Genomic DNA, 10,078 nt, shown 5'->3' on the forward strand with positions numbered 1-10,078 from the left:
ATCTTTCAGGGGCAGGACTAGCACCAGGGATTGAGCAGAATCCCCCATCAAAGACAAAGGACTAAATCAGTTTTCTATTTCCCCATTTGCTGTCATGGAAAGGAATCCTTCCCCTTCACATCACAAATACCATCTTGTTAGTAGGAGAGTCCCACTTTGAACAATGCTGTTTTTCAGGGTCAAAAGAAACAAGAGTGAGAAGGGTTGCTAATTGTTAATTGTCCAGAGCTAAGAAATAATAATAATAATAATTACTATTATTATAACTCAATTTCATAGGGATTTTAAGGTTGTTGATTAACTTGTCCACAGCTAAGAAATAATAATAATGATAATAATAATATTATTATAGCTAGATTTCATAGGGGATTTTAAAGTTTGCAAAGCACTTTTCAAAGTTACTCATTTGGTCCTAACAAACACATGACATAGATACTGATATCCTTTTCTTTCCAGTTGAAGAAATTGAGGTAGACAATGGCAAAGTGATTACTTGACATTACGCAGCTAGGAAGTATCTGAAGTAGAATTTAAACTCAGATTTTCCTGACTCCAAGACCAGTATGTTATCTACTGCACTACTTCATTTCTAGGGGGGACCTTAGGCAAGGAGATATAGGAGTTTAACCCTTCGATATGATTTGATAAGGAAAAATCCAAATCATGCCAGGATATGAGTTCATAGAATTTAGCGATGGAAGAAACTTTAAAGTTCATTTAGTCTCCTCATTTATCAGATGAGAAAATTGAGGCAAAGAAAGATAAAGTGACTTTTTCAATTATAGTAATCCATTATTTGAACAACTCTGAAATCATCATGCTTCCCACCACACCAAGAGTTTCAGTCAGCTATATCAAAGGATATAGATTCAGTAGAATGAGATCTCAGACATCAACCAGTCCAGGCACCTCAATTTTTAGGTAAGGAAAGTGAAAACAACTCTAGACAATAAAATATACCTACCAAAACAAACCCCAAAACTATATAAACAAAATGATAAAAAAAAAACCTTTTTAAACAAATAAAATTATATTTAAATAATGGGAGAAATATTAATTGTTCATGGGTAGGCAGGGTCAATATAACAAAAATTACAACTTTATACAAACTATATATCTTTTGCCATTCCAATTAAACTACCATTTTTTTTTACTGAATTAGAAAAAATAATAAAAGAATTCATTTGAAAAAAGGAAATAATGAAAAAATTAAAGGAAGGAGTTTTGGCAGAATTAGATCTTAAACTATATTATAAGGCAGTAATTATGAAAACTAACTAGTACTACCTAAGAAAAACAAAGGCAGATCAAGGCAAATGGAAGAGTAGACATACAATTTTCAGCAGCAAATAAACATATTAATTTTGTATTTGACAAGTGTAAAGACAAGATTTGGGGATAAGAATTCATTATTTAACAAAAAAAATTGAGAAACTGGAAAGCAATATGGCAGAAACTGGGCTAATATCTCAGACCATTTATCAAGATAAATTTACAAAGATAAGAAGCACAGTCACTGTGGGGGGGCACAGAAATACAAATTAAGGTTCTTTCCCACAAAGAACTTACCCTCTGAATTCCCATAGCATTTTATACTTGCTGGGTTGCTTCTCAATGCCTTTGTGTGCTCTATCAATTATATCAAATCAAGTCAATCTATCAATAAGCTTTTATTAAGCTCCATCTATGATATCAGATACCAGACTCTAGTTACTAGCAATACAAAATACAAAACTGAGATAGTCCCTGCCCTAAAGGAGTTTACATTCTACTAATACTACATACTACAAATTAGTAAATATAGGATGGGCACAAAATAAATACACAATAAGAGTAAAAGGTACTGGCAACTGGGAGAATCATAATAGTTCTCTTTAAGGAAGCTATATTTGAGCTGAACTTTGAAGGGGGCTGGGGATTCCAAGAAATGGAAGTGAAGGAGAAGATGGTCCACATAAATACATGGAAAAAATTGAAAATTGAAGTTGAAAAATGTAATACTGTACAGAAGGAACAATAGATAGGCCAGTTTGGTCACAACTTAAGCTTGTAAAGGGGAATAATGTATAATCATACCAGAAAAATAGGTCAATTCCAGATTGTGAAGGATTTTAAATGTCAAACGGTGGAGGGGAGAGGCTACAGAAGCTTCTTGAGAGGATGAGTAACTTGGTCAGACCTAGGATTTAGGAATGTCTATTTGGCAGTTATGTAAAAGACAGATTGAAGAGAGGAAGATCTGAAGGCTAGGAAATGCTAGTAGACTATTGCAATAATTCAAAATGATTCAAAATGCAAAAATTGGGTGAGGGCCTGATCAAGAGTAGTCATGGTATAAGTGAAGAAAAGATTCAAATAATATCAAATAGTTGGAATCACTAAGCCTTGACACTTGGTTGATTTTGGCAGACTGAGGGAGAGTCAAAAGTTGAGGAAATGAAATACCTATGTTTTGAATCTGTTACTATGAAGATGAATAAGAATGCCCATGATATAATTAAGGAAATTTAGAGGGGGGCAGAGCTGAGGAGGAAAAAAACACATTCTATTTTAAATACGATGAATTTAAGACGCAAATTAAAAATGATGATAGACTTCTGGCCAAGATGGTGGAAAGGACAGGCACTGTGTTAAGAGCTCCTCTTTCATCTCAGAAACAACATGAAAGAAACCTATGAACAGAAATTCAATTGACAAAACCCAGAAAGAGAAGCTAGAAGAACACCTACCAAAAAAGTCTGTCTCAGAAGCCTGTGGGTGAAAGGGGAGACAAGAGTAGTGTCAGGGCCAGGACAGCAGTGGGGGGAGAAGCCAGAGGGCCAGCCTCAGCCATAGAGACTTTGGTAAGTGGTTGGTGGGAGATCCAACTTTAGCTGCGGAGTCTTTGGCCATGGGGGAAAAGGAGCTAAGGAAGGGTGAGTTCCAGCACAGAGTTTCAGAGCACACCTGGAGAACAACCAGCTAATCCAGGGACCTGAACTCCATACTTTCAGTGGAGCCCTTTGCCCAGAACAAAGAAACAACCCCGCACCGCCTCGGGCTAAGGCATGGTCCACAGAGTTCACTCAATGGAAAGAGATTAATTCTCTTCCCCTAGGGCCCAGCCCAGTGTTCAAGGTCAAAACGGACACTGCTACTGAGGGTTCCAAAACTCCAGAGAAATCAACCAGCGCCCCCTACTGTCCAGCCTTTGGAATTACTAAATCAAGTGAACAAAGCCTCTAGGATCTTCAAAAGCAGAGAGCCAGCCCCCCAACACAAGATGCTAGAAAGATGAAGAAAGGCTGAAGAAAAGGCGGGCTCCATGGAGAAATACTTTGAAGCACCAGATTCTAACCCAGAGAGATCTAGCACTGTTGAGGAGAATATGAATTGGTCTCCAGTCCAGAAAGACTTCCTTGAAGAAATCAGGAAGGAGTTTAAAAATCATTTGGAAAAACTGGGAAAAGAAACTCAGGAGAAAACTAATACCTTGAAAGAGAAAATTAACATCTTACAACAAGAAAACAAATACATGGAAAATACAATTGGACAAATAAAAAAATGAGAATACTTCTCTCAGATCTTCAATTGGGCAAATGCAAAAAGAAAATGATTCTTTCAAATCCTCAACTGGGTAAATGCAAAAAGAAAATGACTCTCTCAAAACTGCACTTGGGCAAGTGAAAACTCCTTCAGAAATAGAACTGACCAACTGGAAAAGGAGTTGCAAAAGATAAATGAAGAAAAATCTTCTCTAAAAAAAAGCGGAATTAGCAGAAACTAATGATTTCGTGAGACAACAAGATTGTGTTAAATAAAACCAAAAAAGCAAAAAAAAATAGAAGAAAATGTAAAATACCTAATCAGTAAAACCACTGACCTCTAGAACAGATAAAGAAGGAAGAACTTGAGAATTATAGGCCTTCATGAAAACACTGAACAGAAAACAAGCCTGGACTTAATATTACAGGATTTACTGATAGAAAATTGCCCTGATATCATGGAACTGCAGCACAAAATACTTATTGAAAGAATACATCAATCCCCTCCAGAAAGAGATCCTAAAATAAAAACACTAGGGAGTATTGTGGCTAAATTCCAGAACTATCAGATAAAATAAAAAATCCTACAAGCAGCCAGAAAGAAAAAAATTAAATACCAAGGAGCCATAGTAAGGATCATACAGGACCTGACTGAAGCAACATTAAGAGATAGAAGGGCCTAGAATGAGATTACAAAGAGCAAAGAGCTTGGAATGCAGCAAAGAATCGACTACCCGGCAAAGCTGAGCCTTCTCTTCCAAGGGAAAAGATGGGCATTTAATGAAATGGAAGACTTCCAGTATTCCAATTTTCAGAGCTAAATAGAAAATTTGGACATCAAACAGGAGGCTCAAAAGACACATGACAAGGTAAAAAAAGGGTAAAGAAAAAAAATCACTATCCAATAAGATGAAAATGACTATATACCCACTTGGGAGAAAGAATCTCATAACTCTTGAAAATTGTAACTCTATTAGAGAGAATATACTTAGCCAGAAGTGATGGACACTCATAACTTTTCTGTGACTCAGAATGATTTAAAAACAATACCTCCTTAAAAGGGGGGGGTGAGGAGATGGGAAGATGGAGGACACTGAATGGGATAAATCTCATTACATCAAGAGGTACAAAAGACCTATTGTAATTGAGGGGAAGAAGGGAAGAGATGAGAAGCACCTGAATCTTCATCTCATCAGACTTGGCTTAAAGTTAACTTAGACACACTCAGTTAAGTTAAGAAACTTATCTTACTTTTCAAGCATTAAAAGGGGGAAAGGGCAGGGCATGGAAGGGGAGAAAATGGGGAACTAACAGAAGGAAGGGAAGAAGGGGAAGGAAAAGGGGAAAGAAGGGGGAGGGGGTAGATATAAGAGGGCAAACACACTGAAGGTGGCAGTATTCGGAAACAAAACACTGGGGAATATGGATAAAGGGGAAAATACAAACAGAAGGAAGATAGCATGGAAGGCAATAAAGAGTTAGTAATTATAACTTTAAATGTGAATGGGATGAACTCTCCCTTAAAACATAAGTGAATAGCAGACTGGATTAAAAACCAGGATCCTACAATTATGCTGCCTCCAAGAAACTCATTTGAAGCAGAGAGATACATATAGAGTAAAAGTAAAAGGTTGGAGCAAAATATATTTTGCTTCAGCTAAAGTGCAAAAAGCAAGGGTAGCAATCCTTATCTCAGACAAAGCATCGCAAAAATAGATAGCATTAAAAGAGATAAGGAGCCTAAGGCTGGCTGGCGGCCCCCGAGCCGCTCGCTGTGCTCCTGCCGGCCAAGTCCCTTGCGGGTCCCAGAGCCGCTTGCATCATGGCCGCACTTTTCCCCGTGCTTCGGCGCCTAGGGAGTGCCGGGGCCATGGAGCCTTGTTAGTGCCAGCCTCCAGTCCGTGCCGGAGCCCTGGGCTGCTGACAGGCTCTCCCCATCCTGCCCCACCCCACCCCCTCCTCACCGTCTGTAGAACCTCTGCATGACAGCTGCTTGGGACTTTTGCTAGTGTCATCACTAGCTGCAGAATGTTCCCTTTTGACATCTTTGTCCTAACTACATAACTTCCATAGACTTTCACCTGTGTTTTCAGCATACGAAAATGTGCTTTATTGATTTATTTGGTGACAGGGAATCAGGATTCTGGATATCTATCTAGAGAAACATCTGGATCACAGTCTTTCATGGCATCATCCAGAGAGCCAGATGTGCCCGCTATTGAGCACAGTACATGTGGGCTTCTAGGCAAGATGACTTTGCCAATTGGAATGCAGCCACGGGCATTCAGTTATGATGATGTCCTGGAGGATCCCACACCGATGACTCCGCCTTCATCTGACATGTGCAGTAAGGTTCTTTGGAAAAAGCTGGTCATTCCAGATCGGAAGTACCAACAGCTTTCCAAGGTTGAGGAGGGAGACAATAATTTCTCCATAACCTCCTCAGCTTCCAGTGACCAAATGAACAAAGTCCCAGTGGTGAAGGCCAAGGCTACACATGTCATCATGAATTCTCTAATTACAAAGCAGACACAAGAGAGCATCCAGCGCTTTGAGCAACAGGCAGGGTTGAGAGACACAGGGTACACTCCTCATAAAGGCCTCACCACAGAGGAAACCAAGTACCACTGTGTGGTGGAGGCAGTCCATAAATGGAAGTTTCAAAGTGGAGATATGACAAAAGAAGATAGACTGACTGCTTCAGCCCAGTCCACTCCAAGTAATACACCCCATTCTTCTCATAAGCAAAAACCCAGACATTGGTTTTCTCATGGATCTTCTACTTCCTTACCTGGCCTAGACATTAGCAGCATGGATGCTGGGAATGGAGACAGAGACAAACCCTCATCTGAAAAATGGAGCCTTTTTGGATCAAGAACCCTTCAGAAATCTGACTCAGGTTTCAGTGTCCAGTCCTTCAGAGGTAATCAGAAGCCATCACCAATGGAACTTATTTGAGTTCAGGCTACTAAAATTGCAGACAACCCAGCAGCCTTCAAGCCACTTAAAATGGATCTTCCAGGGATGGAAGGAAAGAAACAATCTCCCCAGACCCATAACATCAAACCAAGGGACATGAATGTGTTGATACCTACAGGGTTCTAAATCTCCCTTTTCATATGAGCAATATTGTTTTCCCTGGTGATCCTCTGTTATGTAGAGAGAGTGTCTTACACTTTTCTTTTTTTCCATCCACCTTGCACTTGACATAGGAAAGATGTCATCCATTTACATTTCTAATGAGGATGATATTTCTGGGGAGTTGGTGATTGTTTCTTTAAATTTGTAACAACACTTAAATCTTTCTAATGCAGGAAGATGTATTCTGTAATGTCCCAAAGTTGGTTTAAATAACTTCTCAGAGTACAGTTGACTACAGCCAATTACTGAACTATAGAACTAAATTAATTGTAGGGGGCAAGGGAAATAAAACGTAGTAGACTTTGTTCTGCATATTTATCCAAGAAAAAAAAAGAGATAAGGAAGGAAACTAATCCTCCTAAAAGGTACCATAGACAATAAAGTAATTTCAATACTAAATATATATATATATGCACTCAATGGCACAGCATCCAGATTCTTAGAAGAGAGGTTGAAAGAGCTACAGGAAGACATAAACAGCAAAACTGTACTAGTGGGAGACTTCAACCTCCTACTTTCAGATTTAGCTAAATATAACTATAAAATAAATAAGAAGGAAGTTAAGGAGGTAAATAGATTGTTAGAAAACCTAGATATGATAGACCTATGGAAGAAATTGAATGGGGATAGAAAGGAATATACGTTTTCTGCAGTACATGGCACTTACACAAAAATTGACCATGTACTAAGGCATAAAAACCTAATGATCAATTGCAGAAAGGCAGAAATATTGAAAATATCTTTCTCAGATCATAATGCAATAAAAATCATATGCAATACTGGGCCATGGAGATATAGACCCAGAACTACTTGGAAACTAAATAACCTTATTTTAAAGAATGAGTGGATCAAGCAACAAATTATAGAAAGAATTATTTCATCCTAGGTAATGACAATAATGAAACAACATACCAAAACCTATGGGATACACTTAAAGGTGACTGTCAGGGGATATATTATATCTTTAAATGCTTACATGAATAAATTAGAGAAAGAGGAAATCAAAGAACTAAATATGCAACTAAATAGAGAAAGAACAAATTAAAACCCAAATTAAATACCAAATTAGAAATTCTACAAATTAAAGGAGAAATTAATAAAATCAAAAGCAAGAAAACTATTGAACTAATAAATAAAACCAAGAGCTGGTTTTATGAAAAAACCAATAAAATTCATAAACCTTTGGGCAATTTGATTAAAAAAAGAAAAAGAAAACCAAATTGCTAATATCATAAATGAAAAAGGTGAACTCACCACCAATGAGGAGAAAATTAAAGTAATAATTTGGAATCAATTTGCCCTACTCTATGCCAATAAATTTGACAATATAAATGAAATGGACAAATATTTACAAAAATATAAGTTGCCAAGACTAAATGAAGAAGAAATTAAAAACCTAAGTAACCCTATGTCAGAGAAATTCAAAAAGCCATTAATCAACTCCCTAAGAAAATATTTCCAGGGCCAGATGGATTCACAAGTGAATTCTACTAAACATTTAAGGAACAGTTGGTTCCAATTCTATATGAACTCTTTGGAATAATAGGTGAAGACAGAACTCTGCCTATCTCTTTCTATGACACCAATATGGTGCTGATAACTAAATCAGGAAGAGTTAAAACAGAGAAAGAAAATTGTCTATCTCCCTGATGAATATAGATGCAGAAATCTTAAATAAAATCTTAGAAAAATGATTACAACAAGTTATCACTAGAATAATACATTATGACCAAATAGGATTTATCCCAGGAATGCAGGTCAGTTCAATATTAGTAAAACTATTAGTATAAATAATTATATCAATAACATACCTATCAGAAATCATATAATCATATCAATAGATGTTGAAAAAGCTTTTGACAAAATACAGCACCCATTCCTTCTAAAAACACTAGAGAATGTAGGATAAATGGATTGTTCCTCAGAATAATAAGCAATATCTATCTGAAACCATCAACAAGCATTATATGCAATGGGGATAAGCTAGAGGTATTCCCAATAATTATCAGGGTGAAACAAGGATGTCCATTATCACCACTGCTATTCAATATTGTATTAGAAATGTTAGCTTCAGCAATCAAAGAAGAAAAAAGAAATTGAAGGAATTAGAATTGGGAAGGAAGAGACAAAACTCTCACTCTTTGCAGATGGCATGATGGTATACCTTAGAGAACCCCAAAAAATCTAAAAATCTACTAGAAATAATTAGCAACATTAGCAAAGTAGCAAGAGATAAAATAAACCCTGATAAAACCTCAAAATTTCTATATATAACTAGCAAGATGCAGCAGAAAGAGTTAGAAAGAGAAATCCCATTCAAAGTAACCTCAGACAATATCAAATGCCTGGGAGTCTACCTGCCAAGGCAGACTCAAAAACTTTTTGAAAGCAATTACAAAACACTTCTCACACAAATAAAATAAGATTTAAATAACTGGGCAAATATCAATTTTTCATGGATAGGTTGAGCTAATATAATGAAAATGACAAGAGTACCAAAACTAAACTACTTCTTTAGTGCTCTACCAATCAAAATTCCAAAAAATTACTTTAATGAGTTAGTAAAAGTTTAAGTAAATTTACAGGGAGAAATAAAAAGTCAAGAATTTCCAGGGATTCAATGAAAAAAAGTACAAAAGAAGGTGGCTTAACCTTACCAGATCTAAAATTATATTATAAAGCAAAACTGTCTGGTATTAGCTAAGAAATAGAGTGGTGGATCAGTGGAATAGACTAGGTGCAATAGCAGGAAATGATTATAGCAATCTGCTTTTTGATAAACCCAAAAAGTCCAGCTATTGGGATAAAAACTCTCTCTTCAATAAAAACTGTTGGGAAAATTGGAAGTTAGTATGGAAGAAACTTAGATTAGACCAACACCTCACACCCTGTACCAACATAAGATAAAAATGGATACAGAATTTAGACATAAAAACAATATTGTAAGCAAACTAGAAGATCAAGGAGTAGTTTATCTGTCAGATCTATGGAAAGGAAAGCAATTTATGACCAAGGAAGAGATAGAGAACATTATTAAAAACAAACTAGATAATTTTGATTAAATTAAATTAAAAAGCTTTTGCACAGACAAAACCACTATATCCAAGATCCAAAGAAATGTAGTAAATTGGGAAACAATTTTTGCAACTAGTATGTCTGATAAAGGACTCCTTTATAAAAAATACAGAGAACTGAGACAAATTTTCAAAAAACCAAGCCATTCACCAATTGACAAATGGTCAAAGGATATGCAAAGGTAATTTGCAGCTGAAGAAATCAAAGCAATTCATAGTCATATGAAAAATTACTCCAAATCATTATTTATTAGAGAAATGAAAATTAAAGCATCTTTGAGATACCACCTCACACCTCTCAGTCTGGCCAATATGAACAGAAAGGAAAATGATCAATGT

At 36.4% G+C, this 10,078-nt stretch overlaps 1 pseudogene; it reads left to right on the plus strand.

Annotated features, from left to right (window-relative positions):
• The first annotated feature begins 5,471 nt into the window (after window positions 1-5,471).
• On the plus strand, window positions 5,472-6,685 carry LOC141514287 (putative monooxygenase p33MONOX pseudogene; annotated as a pseudogene).
• The last annotated feature ends 3,393 nt before the right edge of the window (window positions 6,686-10,078 follow it).

The sequence above is a fragment of the Macrotis lagotis genome, chromosome 1 (assembly GCF_037893015.1).
Source record: "Macrotis lagotis isolate mMagLag1 chromosome 1, bilby.v1.9.chrom.fasta, whole genome shotgun sequence".
Classification (NCBI taxonomy): domain Eukaryota; kingdom Metazoa; phylum Chordata; class Mammalia; order Peramelemorphia; family Peramelidae; genus Macrotis; species Macrotis lagotis.